This window comes from Hoplias malabaricus, chromosome 9 (assembly GCF_029633855.1).
Source record: "Hoplias malabaricus isolate fHopMal1 chromosome 9, fHopMal1.hap1, whole genome shotgun sequence".
NCBI classification, from domain to species: domain Eukaryota; kingdom Metazoa; phylum Chordata; class Actinopteri; order Characiformes; family Erythrinidae; genus Hoplias; species Hoplias malabaricus.
In genome coordinates this window covers 39,329,248-39,352,650 of record NC_089808.1, presented here as the reverse complement: position 1 = coordinate 39,352,650, position 23,403 = coordinate 39,329,248, and the positions used below count along the sequence as shown (strand labels likewise).

Here is a 23,403-nt window from a genome sequence, read left to right as displayed (position 1 = left end):
CACAGCGCTGGACACGCGTTAATGTGAGGGCGCACAGAGAAGGTTGAACGCAGCAAAACAGACACAACGAGCACAGAGAAATAAGAGCACTGAGTAAAAACGGAGAAGAAAGAGAACAGAGTGAAAACGGCTAAAAACCAGAGCTTCTGCTCCTCGCTCCTCACTGCTGTGCGCTCGGGGTCGGGGTGAACAGCGAGCGGCTCATTATCATTTAAAGGAACAGGTGCTGAAAGCGGGCGTTCTGAACAGGGCTGTTTACACAGGGGGAGAACACTGCTGTGGGGCTCGTGTTTTTATTATAGATATCAGTTCAATCCCGAGTGACTGGGTGAGATCAAGAACCAGGTCCATGTCGAGTTCTGTCTGATCAATACCTTATCAATAGCTGATAATCCAGATTGATCAGAATGAGCTGAGCTCACCTTCACCAACACCCTCTGTCTTTCCCTGAGCTGTAATGACACTCATTTACATATTCATGATTCTGTTTTCAGCCGTCACTTCTCACTAACGGTAGCTCTCAGTTATGTTATTGATTACATGTCCGTTCCTAATCAATAATCCGGTCTTACCACACAGTGCTAGTTATTTAACCCTTGTCAGGAGATACTGCAGTGGTGCTACGTTATTTCAACAGTGGAACAATTTTATTGAATTTTATATGAAACTTTATTGTAGTGATAACGCAAACACACACACACACACACACAAATACACACACATACATACACACAAATACACACACATACATACATACACATACACACACACACACACACATATATACATACACACACACATAAACACCCACACACACACACACACATAAACACACGCACACACATAAACACACACACACACACACACATTGGATGTTTGGGGTTTTGCTCAAAGGCACTTCAGCCATGATTTCTGAGGGAGGAGACAGCGCTGTTCCTTTTTTCTCCTTGAACCCAATTGTCCTGCTGCTCCCGGGGACTGAACCAATGACCTTCAGGTCCCAAGGCCACCTCGCCAGCCCAGAGTCCAGAGTTGCCCTTGTGCACATTCATAAGCTGCAGCTGATGTCAGCATACAGAGTAGCCTTGGGGACCTACTCTTGACTCAAACACAGAACTAAAAAAAAAACCCTGATATTTAAATGGTTTTATTGTTTCTTTCAAAAGTCTTTGTCTTTATTTAAACGTCAGAATTCAAGAAACATAAGTGCACCTACGTGAGGGCACCACCCGTTATTTTATGACCCACACTGTGCCCTACAGAGAGGCTGTAGGGAGACATTTAGGATTCAGCCTTGGCTTCTCTTTGGTGTGGAAACCTCTCTCACTGATCACTCACTACTTTATTAAACTTTAACCCAAACCAGAGAACTTATTCAGGCCGACAGCCGCGATTAAACATTATCCTCCAAGAATCGGTTCCACTCTCAGGGCGCAGGGACGGCGGGATCAGATCATTGACCTTTAAACAGAGGGAAAGCACTGAGACGGAGAAATACGGGGTGTGTGTCTGTCGTCTCTTACACACTACAACAACGCAGGAGTGAAATAAGACGATGACTGAAGCTTGTGTGTGATCTGTGGGTGAATAACTCACTCAGATTCAGACCGAAGAGCAGAGAGTCACAATAGACTCTGACGCTAACAGTTCTCCATTAGATCCTATGATAAAAATGCTAATATGGCTAACAGAGAATATAGAGAGGAGGTGGGCGTCTGTGTTTGTGAGTGTTGTGAGACTCTCTCCAGCGCAGGGAGAGGAGCTGATAGATATATATCTGTCTTTGCCCTCTGTTTATATTAGTGCTGCACTCTGAAACCAAACAAGCGATCCCCAAGATGGCGCCCAACACCAGCTAGATCACATGACTGCAACCCATGAATATGCTACTCAGCATTAACTGGTGCCTTCATTGGGAATCGTGTTGTAAATAATGCTTTATGAACCAGCACAGTATTTTTTTAATGATTTTAATTCACTCCTCATCTTGATTTTGACCAGACACAGAGGATCATACTGCCCCCATGTGGAGAAACTTGAGACTTCTCAACATGAGCGAGTGTGAAGAGTGAGGTGTCTCTACTGTAGCTTCGTATCTTGACTTACATAGTGTTAACGTGAAGGTGTGTGTGGCCTGATGTTCTGTCTGTGCAGCGTCTTAGAAAAGTGGGAGACCCTCCTGCAGGGTTTTAAACAAGAAGCCCCGCCTCTGCAGAGAGCTGATTGGCTATTAGATAGACCACGCTGCATGAACTACAGCCTGGTTCAAAACCGAAATGTAAACATAAACCTAATTCTGAGCTCTAAAATAATTACAAACTGCAGAGTATTGTGCTGAGTCAAACTAACCTTAATCCTAACCTTAATCCTAAATCTAATCTTGACCCTAAACACTTAACTGTAAACTCCAAAAGATTAGAATCAGCAGTCAATCGTTAACGGGTTACAGCTCTGTTTCTGTAGCTCCTCTTCAGGCTTATAAGAGTTTTTGAGTGGATTTAGTGAAACAGCGCCACCAGTGGAAGGGAGCTCACTCAAGCCTCTTTTACACATGAACTCGGAGAAACTCCGGAGTATCGGGTCAGGAGATGTCCGGGACTTTACTGAGAGTCTGAACTAAGGGGCTAGCGGGATCAAGTCACACGGTTTCTCCAGGGGTAAGGTCTGAAACATTTCTGGGTTACAGTGCATGTGTGCAAGGGGCTTTAATGACTGTAATAGAACAATGAGTCAGAACCAATCTGAAGTAATCAGAACCAGTCAGAACCAGAAGAGTTATAAATATCTGGACTGCTGTTTCAGAATAATATGTGTTAATTGTTGAATATCTTGAGTGTGTTTGAAGTTGTTCCTGGACACACCCTCTGCCCCCTCCTCCCTGCAGTGTGTGTGTGTGTGTGTGTGTGTGTGTGTGTGTGTGTGTGTGTGTGCGTCTGCTGTGGTTCGTCACGGTGTGTTAGACGCTGTAATGATGTTAAAGGTCCTGTAACTGTGTGACGAGCCGAGTCCAGAGGCTTTGACGATGCATATCAACAGACTACAGCCTCACCTCACCCCCAGGGGGCACCATTGAGGTCCTCTACCAATTTGTGCTGGTGAATGCAAGCCCAGCAGGAGGAACACATCACCTTCTCCGGTTGTATTCATTTCCCTGCGACGCCCTGCTGAAACATTAATGCGGCTCCGTTTCGCCGAGGCGGGGGTCCGCTGCCCAGCTGACGGCACAGATTACACTCTGCCCTGGAGGGAGGGGGTGGAGGGGCAGAGAGAGAGAGAGAAAGAGAGTGAAGAAAAGAAAAACTAAACAGGGAGCTCTGGCTGTTAGACTCTTTATCTCCTCAGCTGCTCTACTGTACAGTGACCTCCCCTCACTCTGTAGTCCCTCAAGGAACCAGTTTATTCTCCATAGAGTGGGTCCCCCACATCTGGGAGACCATGTTTAAAACACAGACACACAAAAAACACACACAAACAAACACACACACACAAACAAACACACACACACACACACTCTCTCTCTCTCTCTCTCTCTCTCTCTCTCTCTCTCTCTCTCTCTCTCTCTCTCTCTCTCTCTCACACACACACACACACACACGCGCGCGCTGTTGCTCTGTAAGTCTTGTGAGATTAAGTCCAGACTCTGAAACACCCACTAGAGGCTGCACGAGGAGAGCACCTGCTCAGAGAGAGAGAGAGAGAAATAGAGAGACAGAGAGAGATCAATACAGCTAGAGAAAGGGAGAACAAGATGATGGGGAGGAGGGGAGGGAGGATAAAGGATAGAGAGAGAAGACGAGAGAGAGGATGAAGCTGGAAAAAAAGGGGGTGACAGTGAAAGCAGAGGCGAGAGAGAGAGAGTCCAGTGCTGGAAATAGGGAGAGACACTGAGACAGTGTATGAGAAAGTGAGAGAGGGAACAAATAGAGAGAAGCCCTGAAACAGTGAGAAAGGAAAAAACAGGAGAAAGAAGGAGAGAGAGAAAGGATTCAGCACTGGAAATAGGGAAAGGGAGAGTGAAACATTGAGATATTGTGTGTGTGTGTGAGGGGGAGGTGTGTGTGTGTATGTGAGAGAGTGAGAGAGAGCAAGAGAGAGAGTGAGAGAGAGAGAGAGAGAGAGAGAGAGAGGGAGGGTGGAAAGCAAGGTACAGTTCTCCTCATTGCAGCCGAGAGAGAGGGAGCGGATCGGAGCTCTCTGCTGAACAGCGGGATCGACGCGACGTATCCATCGGTGTCTGAGGAGATCGATACGGGAAGAGAGAGGAGGAGAGGAAGATTCCCTGTGGATCCGAGGAGAAGAGGGAGAGGGAAGCGACATCAAGGATCTGGGAACGCTGTCATTACCCTGGGCTTCTGGAAGCAGGTAAGTTGATGTGCATGTTTATAATGGGAGTTTCTGTCTGGTGTGCTGTAGTCTGCTCCAAGAGAGAATCCAGATCAGAATCTGGATGTGAATCCAGATCTGAATCTGAATCAGAATCAGTTAATATCGCCAAGTGTGAATCTGTCGTATTCTGGCAACACTTCTATAGGAAGTAACTGGTGCCGTATTCAACCATTGACACTGGAGATACAAGGCTTTCTGAGCTCCACTGACCACACAGGAGCACTTTGTTGTTCTACATTTACAGACTGTAGTCCATCTGTTGCTCTGCATACTTTACTCCTCCCCTTTCCCCTTGTTCCTCAGCGCTCAGGACCCCCACAGAGCAGGTGTGATATGGTGGTGGGTCATTCTCAGCGCTGCAGTGACACTGACGTGGTGGTGGTGTGTTAGTGTGTGTTGTGCTGGTGTAGAGTGGATCAGACACAGCAGTGCTGCTGGAGTTTTTAAACCCTGTGTCCACTCTCTGTCCACTCTGTGAGACACTCCTCCCTCGTTGGTCCACCTTGTAGATGTAGCGTCAGAGACAGTAGCTCCTCTGTCACTGCAGTGTGTCTAGTCCAGGTCCAGGGGAGTTCGTCATGTGGGTGGAGCCATAGATACACTAAACCATGAAATGAACATACAAGCATTATTACTGTTCACTAACAAACAGTGGGTGTAGGAGTGTGGTGTGAAAGCGGCATCGGGCTGGAGGTGGCGCTGTTTCCGATGGTCAACACGGCTATGTTTATCTCTGTAGCTATACAACTATAGGTGAACAGCGCCACCTCTGCTGTGTAGTTGCACTGCACTGCTCTCCTGGAGTACATCATGTATAAGTCCTAGTGTGTTGTTGATACGACACACAAAGGTGAACGTGAATGCATTATTAAAACTTCACCAACACATGCCACAATGAAAGTGAAGCCCTTAGTGATGTCCCTCTGCGGGGGTGGGATGCTCTGGGAGATGGTCAGCGGGGTCTGGGCTGAAGGAGGTGTTTCTATCACGTGATGATTATCAGCCTGAGCTCTTGTGTCAGTTTTCTGATGTTATGAGTTGTTAATTGGGTCCTATTTTATATTAAATATCTGTAATTACTGTGAAATTACACCTTAACAACATGTGTAATATCTATGTAACTATAGCTGGTCTGGTCACAGGAACTGATTTTATAACCACGTCTGTAAACGCCTGTTTAACTAATGCACATGTTATTATAAAGTATTTATAAGACTTATTCATGTAATTACACATAATTATGTAGTAACTAATCAAGGTAAATTCGTCTAATGAGATTCATTTTAATTGTATCTAATAAACGTACACTTAAATATAATTATAATTACTTATAATTCATTAATGAAGATACATTCTTGTCATTCCATGTGATTATATCATTGTTAATCAAGATACATGTGTGCAGCTATATTTATGTAGTGAATAATTACATTGAAACTAATCAAGAAATATTCACGTGTTTTACTTTGATCATATCATTAGGTGAATGAATGAATGGAGGTGATACACTACTTATACCACTGGAATACATTTGTAACAATGACTGCATAATCAGTAGGTACACTGTTATTACATGTGTGATTACACGGTTATTACAGGCATAGTTTTTTGGTATTTTTTTAATGAAAGTGAGTAGAAGAGTCAGAGTAAACTTAAATTTAACAAATACATCGCCGCATTATTTGCTGATCCCTGCTTTCACTGTGCACTCATATCACGTCACATAGAATTTATTTTCTAATGTAATAGTACTGATATTATTATTATTAGTAGTAGTAGTAGTAGTAGTAGTAGTAATGCCCTTATACTTGACATTATTAAAACTAATATTACCAATATTACATACGTGCCTAATACTAATATTAACAACATTCCTTATTACTATTATTACACCCACTATTACTAATATTATTACTGACCTTATTACTGCAAAGACTAACATCACTGTCACTGATATCACTCATATCACTAATTTCTCTATTAATAATATTATTAATATAACTAATGACCCTGTTACTAATATGAGTGCGCGAGTGCTGTGTTTTTTGGAGTCATCAGAACCCAGATGTTCTCCTGAGACACTGAGTGCTTGTTCCTCACATAAAGACTGGTCATCAGCTGTGGTCACGTTCACGCTCACTGCTACTTTTATGAGATTTTCTGCTTTCTGTGGCTTCACTGGAACAACAGGAGGGCAGTAACATGATGTCTGTGATGTTTTATGATGCTGCTTTTTCTATAAAACACAAACAGCAAGGAGTGCTTTGTCATAATATGATCCTCATTTAAGTTCTGTGCTCAGTCAATAGAAAAACTGACCCTGAGCTTTGCGTTATTCACTGAGCACTGGCTTTCACTGTGGGAGAGCTCCCAGCCATAGTCACGTTCATGAGGTTCACTTAAGGCTGAGGACGGGACTGAAACAAAGTGCTTAAGTACATATGGCCAGAGACTGGAGACTAGGAAACCTCTGAGAGTGAGTGAAAACAGGTGAAACATAGCACTGGGGCACACCAGGTAGGAGCCAGAACTGAGAAGTAAAACAGAAGCACGTGGACCGGGAAAAACAAGGCAGGGCAGGGACCGATGGTTACAGTGCCCCGGCACGCTTGTAATGTGTGTTCTACTCTGGAGCTGGAGGACTTCTGGTGTGGTCCAGGCTTGTGAAGTTGGTGCGTATTTAAATAATCCCTGACTCAAACTGAAGGAGAGGGGTTGTGTAGCCGCAGGGATGCTCTAGTGCTCAGAACCGGGTTTTTGGGGTCAGCTGAATGGACAGTGCACTGGGTTTTGGTGTAAAGCTGGAAATCCTCCACAAATCCGGCTCTAGCCTGGCCCCCAATCCACAAATATCCCCCGCTTTTCTCCGAGTCCAGTTTGCATGCGCGTTTATAGGACGTTCTGCTGTTTGCGATTCAGCTGAGATCCGAGCGCAAAGTGACACCGCTCAGAACCGCAGGCTTTATAAAGGCTTTATTTGACTGGATCGTTATTTTATTATCCCCCTCTGGAGACCCCTCTGCTCATCTACAGCGCAAAGAAACGATGCCTCAGCTCAGATCTGAGTGATACGGCTAATATCTCTCACTCTGAGACGGCGACGAGATTATCCTCTGGCCGTATTTGTGCTTGTTGTAAGTGATTTTCTCCAGTAGAAGTGTCTTATTGCAACTAGATCTCCAACAGTTAGGGCATGTATTTACTGAAAACAGCGCTCTGGATTTCTGTAACGTTCCTAAATTATGATTAGTCATGATCGATTCTGATTCATAATCAAGTTACCATCACTAAGCGAGCTCCCGTCCTCTGGTGGCACTGTTTGGCTTCAAACACACCTGCTGTTGGCTATGAACTTGAAGAAGAAGCACAGAAACAGTGCTGTAACCTGTGAGTGATATCTGTAGCTCTTACCGTTAGGTTAATGTTAGCGATATATTTAGACAGTTGGAAAATATTCTTGGTGGCACTGTGTGTTTCAGTAATCATCCCAATGCAGTTTAAAACACTGCAGGACATAACAACCAATCAGGAGGCTAATAGCTATAATAAATAATCACAAACCACAGCTATAATATGCTCAGATATAAGGTTCATTATATGAATCATACATTTCAGATCAGCTCAGAAACACACAGATACATTAACACAAACATTAACCCTATGTTGCTGGATCAGACCGTGTTTTTATATATTGTTGAAGAGCAGATACCCTCTCAAAGATTTGACTATGTCACATTTGATGGCATTGGAAATATATTTTGGTGGTCCTTAAAACGTTCTTTATTTTACAAAAAAAATAAAGAAATAAAGTAATAGCTGGAACTGAAAAACTAAGAGTAAAGTGATTTTCCATTGGTTCCTGAGGTTAAGGTTAGGTTTACTGTTAATATGCAGCAACACCAACGTGTGTGTGTGTGTGTGTGTGTGTGTGTGTGTGTGTGTGTGTGTGTGTGTGTGTGTGTGTGTGTGTGTGTACTGGAAAACTGTGCCCTAATTGATTAATAACCATCAGGACTTTACTCTGCTTTCACCACAGACTGACTCTGTTTGGGGCAACAGACGAAGTGCCCTGAGGTGTCAGTTTCGAGGACACTGATTGGCTATATTTGTTGCTATGTGCGTAAACTCTCTCATTGGTTGTTTCTGATTGACTCTGCTTTTGCCATCACCAGGCGCTAGAAAAGTAATCCAGTGTAACATTGCCCAGCAGCAACAGAAATGTAAAGACACTCCCCCTCTCTCAGTATATTATTTTACATTTGAAACGTACTTCTATCTAAAATAAGAAATTAATGATTATAGAAGTATTATAAAGAAGTAATAAAACCACACACACCTCATTTCTATTAGTTACAGCCCTCTTTTGCTCAGCTCTGTCTGGGTTTAGAGTTCAGGTTTAGGGTTAGGATTAGGTTTAGATTTAGGTTTAGGTTCAAGTTATCGATTTAATATTGTACTTTTTAAAAATGTCTTTTAAAAATTGATGTCATATTTTAAAGATGATCTCCGCTGCCCAGGCGTCATTTCTGGAATGTGTTTTTTTGGGCATATGCTCAGAAACAGTGTCTATAATATTTGTATTTGGCTGTTTATTATTAATCTCCAGCATTTCTCTGTGTGGCAGACACTCCTCCGTCTCCATCTCCATCCCCTCATCCTTCTCTCACCTCCGAGACGCGCTGTGAAGGTTGCTGTATTTTTTTTAAGGTGTCTGGTTTGTCAGTTTGTCAGACGAGAGTTTTGGCCACCAGCTCGGAGTTGAGATATTGGCTCGATATTAAAAAATCTGCCGTGGGGGTGGAGGTGTCCTCAACACAGTTTTCCACGGCTGAAAAAATATATAAATCATAACAGCTTCATCCCCTTCTTTATCCCCCCACAAACACACAACACAATGGTCAGTGCACTGCAACAATACCATCCCCTAACAAGATAAATCATCTTAGCTCTGTTCCATACACACACACACACACACACACACATCAGCCATAACATTAAAACCAGCTGACCACAAAGGAACATTTTGTGGTTCTACACTTACAGACTCTAGTCAATCTGCTGATCTGCATACTTTCATTTATGCTCCTTTCTGGGTGGCATCCTGTGTGGAGTTGACAGTGTGGGTGGAGCTGACAGTGTGGGTGGGACTGACAATGTGGGTGGAGCTGACAATGTGGGTGGGGCTGACAGTGTGGGTGGAGCAGACAGAGTGGGTGGAGCAGACAGTGTGGGTGGAGCAGACAGTGTGGGTGGGACTGACAGTGTGGGTGGGACTGACAGTGTGGGTGGAGCAGACAGTGTGGGTGGAGCAGACAGTGTGGGTGGAGCAGACAGTGTGGGTGGAGCTGACAGTGTGGGTGGAGCTGACAGTGTGGGTAGAGCTTACAGTGTGTGGAGATGGCAGAGTGGGTGGAGCTAATCATGTGGGTGGAGCTGACAGTGTGTGGAGCTGAAAGAGTGGGTGGAGCTGACAGTGTGTGTGGAGATGGCAGAGTGGGTGGAGCTTATTGTGCGTGTAGAGCAGACAGAGTGGGTGGGGCTGACAGTGTGGGTGGAGCTGACAGTGTGGATGAAACTAACAGTGTGGGTGGAGCTGACAGTGTGTGGAGCTGAAAGAGTGGGTGGAGCTGACAGTGTGTGTGTGGAGTTGGTAGAGTGGATGGAGCTGACAGTGTGGTTGGAGCTGACAAAGTAGGTGCAGCTGACAGAGTGTGTGGGATGGCAGAGTGGGTGGAGCTTATTGTGTGGGTGGAACTGACAGTGTGTGTAGAGATAGCAGAGTGGGTGGAGCTGACCATGTGGGTGGAGCTGACCGTGTGGGTGGAGCTGACCGTGTGGGTGGAGCTGACCGTGTGGGTGGAGCTGACAGTGTGGGTGGAGCTGGCAGTGTGGGTGGAGCTGACAGTGTGGGTGGAGCTGACAGTGTGGGTGGAGCTGACTGCGTGGGTGGAGCTGACTGCGTGGGTGAAGCTGGCAGTGTGTGTGGAGCTGGCAGTGTGGGTGGAGCTGGCAGTGTGGGTGGAGCTGACAGTGTGTGTGGAGCTGACAGTGTGTGGAGATGTCAGAGTGGGTGGAGCTGTTTGTGAAATAGTGGGTGGAGCATGCAGAGTGGGTGTAGTGTCCAGAGCCGGTGGAACTGACAGTGTGGTTGGAGACGGCAGAGTGGGTGAACATGTGAGAGTATGTGTGGGAGTGAATGAATGTATGCCTGTGATTACGTGAGTAAATAGGTGAAAGAGGGAGTGAGTATGAGTGAGTTTGTGAGTGAATGTGTGAGTATGTATGCGAGTGGTTAAATGACTGAATGAGTGAGAAAGTATTTAAATGAATGAGTGAGGGAGTAAGTGGGTGAATGAATGATTGATTGAGAGTGATTTGTTTAGTGAGTGTTTATATGACTACATGAGTGAGGGAGTTGACATGAAAGCAGATGAATGAATGAATGAATATGTATGTGAGAGAGTGATTGTGGCAATACTGAGAGAGCATCATCGTCACCTCTCCAGGGCCGGTAGTGGCCTGAGTTTCCTCAGTTGTTGGAGCTTAGGTCCCAACCTGGGTTCTGTAATGACCCTCACTTTAGATCAAGGCCCCACTGTTCCTCCAGGTGGGAGTCTCCCCTTGTGGGACATCCCTCCGTTCAAGCTTCTGAGTTTGAGGACTTCCTCTGAGTCCGGGACACACACACACACACACACACACACACTGTCAGGTCCATGTCTTCCCGTCCTCTCTTCTCCATCTCGTTTGTCGTTGTGAGGGAATAATTCAAAGGCAAATCCAGTGCCATCAGCAGAGAAAGACAACAAGGTCGTGTTATTGTACTCTATTTCAATCAGGTAGACACGGCACGCAAGTTCCTCCGCTCATCACAGCCTCCGAAGCCAAGCCAATTAATCCCTGCTGCCCATTTGCATCTGGACAGGGACCAGTGGCACTTAAAAAGAGATTGGAGCGCGGATGCGGACGGTCAAGGACCAGAGTCACTGTAATGAAAGCTCTGAAATGGCTAACAGGGCTCATTCCACTCAGCGCTCCCGGGGAATTGGACTCTGTGCTGACAACCTCTCGGTGGCTTCCGTTTGGTCATTACCATCGACACTGAGTCTAATACGGTATGCGGTAGCAGCTCCCACTTTTCAGGGAAGGGTGTAGAAGTTGTAACATTGCTGTGAGAGTTTGATGGCAATCATGAGAGCATCAGTGAAATCAGGTACCTTTTCACTATCCCACTAGCCTTCACTTGGCATTGAGGATGGTTTCCTTACGTTTCAGTGCAGCATCCCATACCATTTCAGTCTCCTGTACAGATCATACAAGGGCTGTGTCCCATTTGTGTATTACACACTACAACTAAAAAGTATCATCATAGGATTTAATTTTAAAAAAATGTTAAACTCTACAGTGTTTCTCGGGTCTTGTGACGAGATCTTAGGGGGTTATTCATCCACAGATCATATACATGCTTGTTATTTCACTCCTGTTTTGTTTCAGTGTGTAAGAGACTACGGATAGACACATATTCCTTTATCTCAATCATTTCTGTAACCACTTATCCAGTTCAGGCCTACCCCGGAAACATTGGGCGCAAGGCAGGAACACACCTTCGAAACCAAAGCACCCGGAGGAAACCCAAACAGACACAGGGAGAACACACCACACTCCTCACAGACAGTCACCCGGAGGAAACCCTCACAGACAGTCACCCGGAGGAAACCCATGCAGACACAGGGAGAACACACCACACTCCTCACAGACAGTCACCCGGAGGAAACCCACGCAGACACAGGGAGAACATACCACACTCCTCACAACCAGTCACCCGGAGGAAACCCACGCAGACACAGGGAGAACTCACCATACTCCTCACAGACAGTCACCCGGAGGAAACCCACGCAGACACAGGGAGAACATACCACACTCCTCACAACCAGTCACCCGGAGGAAACCCACGCAGACACAGAGAGAACACACCACACTCCTCACAACCAGTCACCCGGAGGAAACCCACGCAGACACAGGGAGAACTCACCACACTCCTCACAGACAGTCACCCGGAGCGAGACTCGAACCCACAACCTCCAGGACCCTGGAGCTGTGACAGAGACACTACCTACTGCTCCACCGTGACTTCTTTTTACAAACATGATATGGATAAAAGGGTCAGGGTTCCATACTTATGTTCCTTTCAACATCTTAATGAGGACTAAAAGTGCTGAATGAAACAGTAAAACTATTTTCACATCACAGCTTTTATTGTGGCTACTGTAGATATTGACACACAGTACTTAGTCAAACACTAGAGATAATTACTATTAAATGCACCATTGGGATAGAGCTAATGTGTTTATATTTAAAATATAATCAGGCTCATCTGAATATTGTTTTCCACTTAGTTTTGTGGACATCTCCTTCACAGAAAGAGGACCCTAAGCCAAGGCCGGTGTCAGGATGGAGGGGACTCAGGGGAGAATTATGCAGCTCAAACGAGCCGTTTCGTGTTCGTGTGCCTTTACATGCGGCTCTGGCCCGTTCTGTCATGGGTTCAATCTGTTTGATGAATGTTGTGCCTGCTCTGAACTGATTGGTGTTCAACCGCTGAAAAACCCCACACAATATCCGCCAGGAACGAGAGAGAGAGAGAGAGAGAGAGAGAGAGAGAGAGAGAGAGAGAGAGAGAGAGAGAGAGAGAGAGAGAGAGAGAGAAGAAAGAGAAGAGAGAGAGAGAGAGAGAGAAGAGAGAATTGCTTGAACCCGTGGCCTTTACTGGTGCTCTCAAATGCAACACCCCCCCACACCCAAACACCACTTACCCACAATTCCTGATACACTCTGACTGCAACGTCTCCATCTATCAAATATTCTGTCTCATGTGTCCAGTAGGTGGTGCTAATGAGCTCCTGCCTCGGAGGCACTTGTAGATGTGCATAGATATGCAGCAGCTGAACTCTGGCATGTTGATGAGAACTTTCTGGGAACCTGTCCAGATTTGAAGGTGGTTTCTGCTGCATTTGCAAGTTGGAACATTGCTGTGAGTATTGACTGGTTTGCATTTGGCATTGAGCATGGAGACCATAGGCTCATGCACAGCTGCTCCAGAGCCTCTATAGAGATCACACACACTGTGTGAATGCCATTGAAGAATGGCTGCATATTAAACTGTCAGAATATATTAAATTCAAGGGGCGCCTACACATTTTAAACACTATGGGATTTCTCTCTGAATGGAGGCAGTGACGGCAAAGTCATAAAGTATTAGGGGCTGTGTGAAGAGAGAGAGAGAGAGAGAGAGAGATGGGATGGGGCATAGAGAGAGAGAGAGAGAGAGAGAGAGAGAGAGAGAGATGAGAGGGGGGACAGAGAGAGAGATGGGACGGGGATGGAGAGAGAGAGAGATGAGACAGGGGATGGAGAGAGAGAGAGAGAGATAATTATTATTACTATTATTATGATTGTATAGTATTTCTGATGCCAGTGAAGCAAACTGGATTTTGAATTTGAGAGAGATAGAAATGATAGAAGGAGAGAGAGAGAGAGAGAGAGAGAGAGAGAGAGAGAGAGAGAGAGAGAGAGATTGTTTGTCTGATAATGAAAGATAAATGTGGATAGGCCCAGAGCGTGAGCAGCGCTGCTGAATGGAGGATATCGGTGATCAATGCTGGGCCAAAAATGGCCAAGTTATATACAACTCTGTGACAAAGGACATTTGTCTAATCAGGCGACGTTTGATTGGGTCTGGCCTGACCGGCTGATTGACTGCTTTATAACACTGCAGAATTGGAGAAATTAATACATCAACAGAGATTTACTGACAGCAGCCAGGGACTGTTCCAGACCGCTCCGGACAGGGTACAGAATGGTGTATTTCACTGGGAGAACAGACGGAATAGCAATAGGAAACATAGGTATAGGGAGTTCGCCTGATTTCCACAGACCTTCAGGCAGTCCTTCAGTGCACTACTCCATGGAAGACAACCTGTTTAATCTCCAGTGAAGCCTCATCCTTCTGAGGCTCGGAGTCAAAGAACACAGCCTCTATCCCTCTGTGGTTAGGATAGCCCTCCCTCTCATCTGTAGCACAATGCTAGCCAGCATGGTTCTCCTTGAGCTGACATTAGCAGATCTGGGTAGTTAGTACTCTCCTCCAAGCATGCTGAGCATGTGTCAGCAGGAAGCTGAAAAGAACTGGTTAGTAATTTCACGCATGCCCCACGTTGGGCGCATCACTTCATGCGCATCACTCTTGAATAAAGTCAGTCTGGACTCATCACATCATGTGTCATTTTTAAAGTCCAGTTTTTAGGCTTCCTAGCAAACTGAAGCCTTTTTTCAGATTAGCTTCTAATGCTAACAAGTGATATTATTAAAGCCACATAGAGTTCTGCTCTCTAATGCATGTCAAATCTTGCTGGGTCCAGGAAGGTGACGGTTCACCACTATCTGTCCAGGTTTTAATGATACATTGGACAGATTCATTTCAGCAGCCTCCTTAGGGTTCATTAATGGTCAATGTTAAATCCATTCATCCTTTGTGGTCAGGTCCACATGCAGACAAACCGGAGCAGCAGCGCACTCTGAGTTCCCATGCTTGATATAGAGTCCACCTGGTGAAGCACTGGGTATACATTTATAATCAGTTTTTCATTGGTGATACTAGCGATACGAATTCTCCCTTCACATATTGCAATGCATTTAACAGCCTCACAGGCCACCAACCCACTGACACCACCATTTTCTAGTTGTCATGAATGAGGGCTGTGCCCTCTAGTGAATGTATTGCTTAATGCCCAGGCCAATGTAACGTGTGGGTAATGAAAAGATGTATTCATTGTTGTCCCTAATAAGAGTCGATTCATTCCTAAAGGCCAGTGAATCCTTTACTAAATTTATGATCTTAGTAATTCCACATCTACCTATGCCCTACGGTCCACCAATAGATACTAATTGACAGTTTGAATATCTGTGATATAGCAGTAGCTGCCAAACTGTATATACACCAACCTGGATATGAGGAGATGGAGCTATATTAAAGCTATAAAAGTGAACATATTCTTCCTCTGGTTCTTAATGAAATGTCCATGATAAACTTTGGTCCAACCCCCACGAGCCCCACAGCAGTGTTCTCCCCCTGTGTAAACAGCCCCTGTTCAGAACGCCTGCTTTCAGCACCTGTTCCTTTAAATGATAATGAGCCGCTCGCTGTTCACCCCGACCCCGAGCGCCCAGCAGTGAGGAGCGAGGAGCAGAAGCTCTGGTTTTTAGCCGTTTTTACTAATGGGTACAGCGCTGTGATTGGACAGACTCAGACTGAGGGGGCGGGGCAATTCTAAAATATCTGCACTTGACGTCAGAAGCAGAGAACTGCTTGTTTTAGTCCATGTTTTCTGACTTAGGTAGCACAGAGAAAGCTGACTGGATGGACTTGTTTCACAGGGTGTGGGTTGGTGGGCTCCAGGTCCACACATTAATGTGAACATGCTCTGAACAGTTTTTCATAATATGTCCCCCTGTCTGTTGCAATTACTATAAGCAGCATTCAGCGCAGAGGTCAGTACGAAAGTGTAAGCGTTGTAGTACTTTGTATTCTAGTGTGGACCAGAATTCTTTCAGAACAGAGAGCGAGAGAAGAGAGGGAAAAAGACTAGGAGACAAGGCTGAGCTAGTAATATCGGACGAACAGAGTGACAACTGAGATAAGCTGAGAGGGCACCTCTGCTTTCCCACATATAGCAGCTCTATAGGCACCTGCCAGTCAGCCACATCAAAGCCACAGCCCTGTCCATCACACAGAGACAGACTGTTTGCTGACCCTCTGAGTTCTCAGGAGTTTTGATCGACTGAAAAGAACACTCGTATCTGCTTCAGGAGTCTTGTAATTTATACTTGTCTGTCACTGTTTCAGCCTCTGAACACCAGCACATTTAGATCTACTGTAGCTGAGCTGGTTTGGGTCAGGATTTGGATGGGAGGCATTCTCTTATTAAGAAAACTAATTTTATATTATATACTATTATAGAACTTGAGTGGCTGCTGGGAGTGGTGTTAATGGGGCCAACAAGGGGCGCTTTCACTGTGTTGGGATAAGACTTGGTCTCAGAGGTCATTAAAGATCCAAGGAACAGAATCAAACACTCACACCTTTGGACAGTTTCATAAACTCATAAATAAACCTGGGGACAATTTCATGCACATGCAATCACTCACAAACACTCACACCAGTGGAGAGTTCCTCATAGACAACATGTGTCTTTGGACTTTGGGATGAAACTGAAGCACCCGGAATAAACCCACACAAACACAGAGAGAACACACCACACTCCTCACAGACAGTCACCCGGAAGAAACCCACGCAGACACAGAGAGAACACACCACACTCCTCACAGACAGTCACCCGGAGGAAACCCACACAGACACAGAGAGAACACACCACACTCCTCACAGACAGTCACCCGGAGGAAACCCACGCAGACACAGAGAGAACACACCACACTCCTCACAGACAGTCACCTAGAGGAAACCCACGCAGACACAGAGAAAGCACACCACACTCCTCACAGACAGTCACCCGGAGGAAACCCACACAGACACAGAGAGAACACACCACACTCCTCACAGACAGTCATCCGGAGGAAACCCATGCAGACACAGAGAGAACACACCACACTCCTCACAGACAGTCATCCGGAGGAAACCCATGCAGACACAGAGAGAACACACCACACTCCTCACAGACAGTCATCCAGAGGAAACCCACGCAGACACAGAGAGAACACACCACACTCCTCACAGACAGTCACCTAGAGGAAACCCACGCAGACACAGAGAAAACACACCACACTCCTCACAGACAGTCACCTAGAGGAAACCCACACAGACACAGGGAGAACACACCACACTCCTCACAGACAGTCACCCGGAGGAAACCCACACAGACACAGAGAGAACACACCACACTCCTCACAGACAGTCATCCGGAGGAAACCCACGCAGACACAGGGAGAACACACCACACTCCTCACAGACAGTCACCCGGAGGAAACCCACACAGACACAGAGAGAACACACCACACTCCTCACAGACAGTCATCCAGAGGAAACCCACGCAGACACAGAGAGAACACACCACACTCCTCACAGACAGTCACCCGGAGGAAACCCACGCAGACACAGAGAGAACACACCGCACTCCTCACAGACCTCCTAGACCCCACAGCTCTATGAGAGAGATACATCCATGCAAATTATACAGAATACAGCAATTTACAAGATGTGTTTTGCAGAAACGACTTGACTCAAGTTTCCAACTATTGATTTATTGGTTCCACTTTTTTGGTTCTTGACATTTTTGACCTCATTCTGATGCCACTCTTCTCATGCCAAGCAGACGTGGGAAGCTGCCGGGGATTGCTTGTCTTTGGCAGGCGTTTGCATTAACTGCTTTGGAGCCGGACTCTTCGGTTGGACGACTTTTAAAAGACTTTCTTAGACTCCGCCGAAGGCTTCTCCAACTTCTCCAACTCCACTCTTCTTCGAGGTGTCCAGCTCAGCTGAACGGCCAGCAGCGCTGCTTGTTCTCCACTGAAGCTCGTGGGACAACGAGACGGTTGTGTTTTTCAGCCCTTCAACTGCTTCCCTTGCATTTGCCAAGCTTTAAATACTGACCCAGCAGCCGGGCCGTGTTCAGCGGACCTTCGCTCCGTGTGGCAGCTCCTGAGAGGCTGCGGTGGAAAGTTCAGGCTCTCAGCCTCTGAGCTGCCTTGTTTAAAACCGAGCAGATATCACGTCTAAGAGAAGAGAGGCGAGTTTACAAAACGCTTCAGCTCTTTCTTTTCCTCCACTCATCTGTAACACATCTGTGCGTCGTGCTGAATGCTGAGTAGCAGACCACTTCTCCATGATTGTGCTGAAAACGATGGGGCTGGTCCTGGCTTCCGGCAGCCAATCAGAGCCCAGGAAGCCCTGGCTTAAATAATTGATGTGTGCTTAAGAAGTGAAACAATTATTTGCTCCAGTGACGATTCCATCTGTCGACAATTAGGAGGAATAGTGCCATTAACTTAATAAGCTCCCTCCTTTTCCGGCTGCGAGCCTCCACCTGAAAGAGCCCTGTGCCGGAGCCCTACGTCTCCAAGGTGCCACGCCTCTACGTCTTTGAGATATTAATGCTTTTGATACAAGGTCCTTGTTAATTACAGCAGCTAATCCCACCCTTAGAATGGCTTCCAGTGAAGGCCAACACTGTCGGAAGCAATCATTCACAAATCCGTAACGTTAAAGGACACTCTGTTCCTACAGAAAGGGTATAGACTCCGGACGAACAGGAGACAGAAAGGAACGTCGTAAAACAGACTTAATATTTAGCAAATTCCAATTCGGAAACAATTACGCCGGGGTGTTATTAATGAATCCGGACGGCGATGGCTGGATACAAATGATTTTGTAATGACCGCCAGCCAGTGCTAGTAATTACAGCAGTGGCACTGATTACATTCACCCAATAATTAAACAAACACCATTGATTTCCCACTGAATGAGAGAGAGAGTCCGGCAGTCCGGAGCCTGATTCCCAAACCCCCAGCCCTTCATCTCTCCATGCCTCCATCTCTGCATCCTGCTCCCCTGGAGGCAATAGGCCAATCAGATAATTGCAATTTGGGGGGAAAGGACAAGCCTTCGATCCCAGCTCTCTGACAGTCAGAACACATTGATGTCCCAGAGGTCAGCGATACACTGCGTCACCAGGACGGAGAGTCAGAAGTCAGAAAACACGGGATAAAACGAGCTGTTCTGATTCTGCTCCGCTTCTGACGTCAAGTGCAGAGACTTTAGAATGGCCCCGCCCCCTCGTCTGAGTCTGTCCAATCACAGTGCTAGACCTATGTTTACGTGAGAGCGCAAAGGTGAGGGTAAACACAGCAAAACAGACACAATGAGCGCGGACAAATTAAAGCACTCAATAAGAACGGAGATGAAAGAGAACAGAGCGAAAACAGTTAAAAACCAGAGCTTCTGCTCCTCGCTCCTCACTGCTGTGCGCTCGGGGTCGGGGTGAACAGCGAGCGGCTCATTATCATTTAAAGGAACAGGTGCTGAACAGGGGGTGTCCTGCCTGGCACTGTCCCCTCTCTACGTAATAGCTGATGTGTGGTGAGTGTGTCGTCGTCTCATCGTCCGGGTGGACACTTCACATCGGTGCATATGTTCATGCAGCATCTCCTGCAGTCGTCCTCTTTGGACATGAGACGTGTTCACTGTGTTTTGTAGAAAAGATGCTTGTCTTCCTTGTCCACAGAGGATCTTCTCCCCTCCGTCCCGGTGTCTGCTCCGACGCCGCGTCTGAATCTCTGTCTCCGGCTCGTGCGGTGAGTCAACGGCGAGTCGTCCCCATCTGTGCGGCAGATGGAGGAAGACTCCCACGTAGCCGTGGAGCAGTGTTCAGCTGCCAGCTCCCATCCATCCTGCTTTGTAGTTAAACAGAAAGGAGGGAAGTGTTGGCTCTGCCACCTGCATCCTCACATCTTCACACCCTCCCCACACTCGTTTACTCTTCCCTCACTCCATACATTCATCTCCACATCCTACCGTCTCATTCATCCTCTAAACAGCCATAACCATATTCACAAATCAGCCCACTCATTAATTCACCCATTCATCCATCCATTCAGAATAGTATTCATCCCTCCCTCCTTCATCCACCCATCTGCCAATCCATAGTATTCCCCAATGGTCCATGCATTAATTCATTATTTCCTCCATCAATAAATTTATTCATTCGTTCATCCCATTATCCATCCATAATCATATTCATCCATTCATAATAGCACTCACTCCTCTATATTTTACCCATCCAACCAAGATAGTATTCACCAATCAATCCATGCATTAATTCATCCTTCCATCCATCCATATTCATCCGTTCATCGCAGTATCCATTCATTCATCCATAATAGTATTCAGCCACGTATCCATCCATCCATCCATCATCCATATAATCCTAGAATCCAAACTAGTATTCACCAAGCAATTCATCCATTCACCCATTCACCCATCCATCCCATGCCTTACTAACTCTTTACTTCTATCTGTCTGTCTCTCTCTCTATCTGTTTATCAATGGTGTTGATTATGTGGAAGACCTGAAGCTCTCTGTGCTGATTTCTGTTCACATTTCACATGGAGTAACTGCAACGTGTTCCTGCTGCAGGAGCTGAAGCGGCATCCTTTCTTCTTCTCTCAGACACACACACACACACACACACTCTTCATATGCTGTCTAAGTTATTCTAAGAAACAGCGGTAAATCTCTCCAAGCCCATAATTCCACTTGGATTTTCAGTTACTTGGTTTTTATCTAAATTTAATTTTGTTTCTATTGTCTTTTTCAAATCTGTCAGTCTTTCAGTGTTTAGCCCAGTCCTGGACACTGGACCCCCACCCTCTAACCCCCAGGGCTCAGGGTCCTTTCCTCGGGTCACTGTCAGGAGGAGTGTAGGGTGTTCTTCCTGTGTCTGTGTGGGTTTCCTCCCACAGTCCAAACCCACACGTTGGTAGTTGAATGACTGGGTGAGTGTGTGGTGCTGGGTCCAAGTTGTGTTCCTACCTGGCTCCTAGTGATTCTGTGTAGGCTCTGAACCTACCTCAACCCTGATCTGGATGAAGCTCTTACAGAAGAATGAATGAAACCCTCTATTTTTTGCCTTGCGTAATAAAAGCAGCAGCGGCTGTGCGTGTGGAAAAGTGCTGCTAATGTGTCCTGGCGCCGCGGTGGCATATGCATGAGGTGAATAAAATAAATAAGTAAAATCAAAAGAAGAAAAAAGAGAAAGGGAGCTCCAGCCTGATCGGCTTTTAAAGAACCCAGCCACGACCTCCACCGTCTGAATTAATATTGCTCATTATTTGAGCCCGCCACCCTAGAGAGACCGCACAGTGAGGCTTTCTCTGTCTGTGTGTGTGTGTGTGTGTTATAAAGAGGAAGAGGACATTGAAAGTGGCAAGGCGTTTTTGTTCTAATCAGGCCGTTCTGGACAGACGTCACACTCTCCGAGCCCGGACAGATTCCAGGCCCCGGTCCACAGGAGGAGGGCTGGCCGAGCTGTTTATGGATTAAATGAATTATTTATCCTCTCAGTTTGTGGAGAAAGAAATCAAAAGAACAGAGGCACAGGCCGCGTTGGTGCCTTTCTCCTGGTCTCTGCTCTGACCTCAATGGGTATTGACTTTGTGTAGTGTAGCGAGACAGGGATCGAGCAGGAAAAAAAGCACTGACCTTTTACGGTTTGTGTTCCGATGAGAAGCGCAGAGTTACGATGCTGCATAACTGACCAGGTCAGTGTTTAAGGACGATCGATTGCCACAGAGACAGTGGCATGGACTTTCCGCATCTGGATCTTTCATTTTGAATAGTAATGACCAGCAGTGTTGGTCCCTGAGGAGTATTTTTGAGGAGTTTGACCTGTAAAAGTAATAGTGCTACTATTTCTTTACAACTTCTAAAATTAGTTCCAGCACCCAAACATCTTAATAGAATTGTCCAGTCCACCTTAAATTCTACAGCATTTACATTCGTTCATTCATTCATTATCTGTAACCGCTTATCCAGTTCAGGGTCGCGGTGGGTCCAGAGCCTACCTAGAATCATTGGGCGCAAGGCAGGAATACACCCTGGAGGGGGCGCCAGTCCTTCACAGGGCAACACAGACACACACACATTCACTCACGCACTCACACCTACGGACACTTTTGAGTCGCCAATCCACCTACCAACGTGTGTTTTTGGACTGTGGGAGGAAACCGGAGCACCCGGAGGAAACCCACGCAGACACAGAGTGAACACACCACACTCCTCACAGAAAGTCACCCGGAGGAAACCCACGAAGACACAGGGAGAACACACCAACTCCTCACAGACAATCACCCAGAGTGGGAATCGAACCCACAACCTCCAGGCCCCTGGAGCTGTGTGACTGCGACACTACCTGTTGCGCTACCTGCTGTTCTTGTAAGAACATCCCATTCCACCTTAAACTATGCAGCAATTACATTCTGGCACCAGTCTTCATTAAATGATTGAGCAGTTACAGTTCTGCTCCACCTTAAATGAGGCTGCAGTTATATCCATTTCTGAGCTTCTTACAACTGTAGGTTCTGTTGAAATTGTGGAGTTTTTACATTCTGCAGCCAGTCCACCTTAAATGCAGTTAAGTTGTGTTCCACATTACATGGTCTTGGAAGATACATTCTAGTGCGTAAACTTCTAATTCTTATTTTCTCTTCCATCTCAAATGGTGCAGCAATTACCTTCTGGTGCAAGTCCACCTTAAATGGCACCACATTTGCATTCCAGTCCACCTCAAATTTACTGTCAATGTAATATGATGCAGCAGTTACATTCTGGCACCTGACCTTATAGTCAGAACTGTCCATTCCACCTTAAATGGTTCAATAGTTACAGTTCTAGTCCACCATAAATGAGTTCTGACTAAATAATGCAGCACATTAACTGCATTTCTTGTTCCACCTTAAATGGGGCAACAATTGCATTCCAGCACCATTCTCCCTTAAATGGCACAAACGTTGTAAATCTGCTTCACCTCAGTTGATGAAGTCAACTGTATTATGAAGCAGCATATGTCTGGGTCCACATCATTGGTGCAGACCTTACATTCTCACAATAAAGCATCTATTATTATTTTTCATTCAACCTTAAATGGTGCAGCAATTCTGGTAATGGACCCCTTTTAAAAAGCTCCACAGCTGCATTCTGGCTAACTTCAGTTGGTGAAGTTTAACAAGTATGAGGCATCAGTTAGATTCTGGCACCTGCGCTCCTTTGTTTTTATGTTTTCTATCCCACCTTAAATGGTGCTGCATTTTCTGGCACTAGGCCACCTTGAATTGTTCTGCTGTTACATTCCAGTCCATCGTAAATGATCCACAGCAGCTTTATTCTGACTAGTAAGCCTCTTAGTTGATTTTCTGTTCCATTTAAAAAGTACAGTAGTCACAATCTAGCAT

The 23,403-nt window shown here is 45.9% G+C and overlaps 1 protein-coding gene across 1 annotated transcript in view; it reads left to right on the top strand.

The window, feature by feature from the left end:
• The first annotated feature begins 4,179 nt into the window (after window positions 1-4,179).
• Window positions 4,180-23,403, top strand: part of tnr (tenascin R (restrictin, janusin)) — a 241,289-nt gene continuing 222,065 nt past the window's right edge. The window contains exon 1 of the mRNA XM_066681136.1: window positions 4,180-4,362. The gene's annotated coding sequence lies outside the window, so the exon portion shown is untranslated. The remainder of the gene's footprint in view (window positions 4,363-23,403) is intronic.